This window comes from Pteropus alecto, unplaced genomic scaffold, assembly GCF_000325575.1.
Source record: "Pteropus alecto unplaced genomic scaffold, ASM32557v1 scaffold25, whole genome shotgun sequence".
Lineage (NCBI taxonomy): Eukaryota > Metazoa > Chordata > Mammalia > Chiroptera > Pteropodidae > Pteropus > Pteropus alecto.
In genome coordinates, this window is record NW_006441955.1 from 13,381,669 (window position 1) to 13,383,461 (window position 1,793).

General features: G+C 34.8%; 1 pseudogene; it reads left to right on the forward strand.

Annotated features, from left to right (window-relative positions):
* Positions 1 to 1,620: 1,620 nt before the first annotated feature.
* LOC112486054 lies at positions 1,621 to 1,739 on the forward strand (annotated as a pseudogene).
* The last annotated feature ends 54 nt before the right edge of the window (positions 1,740 to 1,793 follow it).

Below are 1,793 nucleotides of genomic sequence, written 5' to 3' on the forward strand. Positions count from 1 at the left end.
CATAAAATTCACAATTTCTAGCACCCAAATACACTAAGTCATGAAAGAAGCGGGAAAATATGACCCACGATGAGGTGGAAAATATCAATGAACAGAAACAGACTCAAAAATTAAACATCAGAAATTAAGAGAAAAGAACATTAAAACAGCTATTATAAATTTACTGCACAAGTTCCAGAAGACAGAGGAAAGCATGAACATGGTAAGAAGAGACATGGAATATATAAAAATGACCTAAATCAGACTTGGATGATGAAAAATACACTACGATGAAAAATACACTGGGTAGAATTAACAGTAGTTTGACTCTACAGACTGAAAAAAAAAAAAAATAGAGCATCAGCGAGCTGTGGGACAACTTCAAGTAACCTAATATATGAATAATTGGAGTCTTAAAAGGAACGGAGAAGAAGGAAAAGGTTTTTTGAAGAAATAATGGCCAAAACTTTTCCAATTTTGATGAAAATGATATACCCAAGAAACATGAAGCTGCAGCAAGGCACATCATAAATCAAATAGCCTAAAATATGCTAACTTTTAAATGAATTTTAGATACATTTTGAATGTCTCCAGCAAAAAACAAAATATATTTGATACAGACCTGATTCAAAGTCAGTCTTGTACCTGATTCCTATGATATTAGCCCATAACATTTCTAAGAATAATTTGCAACCTTATGCATAGTCGATTTTGCCTTTAAGTATGAGAGACATTTCAGAAGTTTTATAATAAATCCTATGCTTTATTTATTGATTTTATAAAGAGATGTTTCCTATTCTTATTATCATTTTAAGGTTATGTAGCCTTATACTCCAAAACATTATTATAAAATATCAAATCAGGTCCCAGCAAGTACAGAGGCAGGGGCCTGAACCAGATGAATAAAGTGCTAACAAGCACTACCTCTATCCCTTAATTGGCTTTTATTCACTTTGATAAAATAGGGTATAAGATCAGTAAGAGAATCCTCCCACTTACAGGTCCTCACAAAATCATCATGAACTTAGTGGCAAGTCAACTCTTCACAGTCCAAAGACGTGAACCCTGTGTGCATGGTGGGTCCTTACGAAGAGATGCTGACCAGCTGTAACTTTTTCTTCCATGAGAAACAAGCTAAAGGTTTAGGGTTAGATCGTAAGGAAAAACTTCCTGACGTTGGAATGGATTAAAAAACAAAAACAGTAGTATTTTCTTAAAGTTTTAAATTCAGGTTCTATTCTGACTAGATGATATAGATATAATCCTAGTAAGATCTGCCATACACTTGACCTGTCTTTTCTATGTCTGTGAACACTTGATTGGTTGAAATAATACTTAAACTTTTTAGTCTGAGCCACAAGTTCCACCATCTCTCAAAACAGCGAAGCTTGGAGCATGTCTATAGCCCCTCAAAGGTGATATTCAGATAACCTTTTTGTGTTGAATTTCTCCTTCCTACTTTTATTTGTTCGCCTACTAGTTTAGTTCTGTGATTCTACTATCCCGCATGGAATTTTCGAATGTCCGAACCTCAATTTATGTACTTTAATTTATTGCAGAGATCTTGGGTTGAAAGAACTTTTTAATCTAATTACTTTTTAAGGGCATTTGGGGAACTAGTTATTTAAAATAATTCTTTGAGTCTATGGCCATGCTACCCTGAACAAGCCCGATCCCATATGATTTCGGAAGCTAACCAGGGTCGGGCCTGGTTAGTACTTGGATGGGAGACCACCTAGGAAGACCAGGTGCTGTAGGCATAAAAAAAAAAATTTAAAAATAAGGGATTGTAAACTGACAAGGTCCTTGCAATC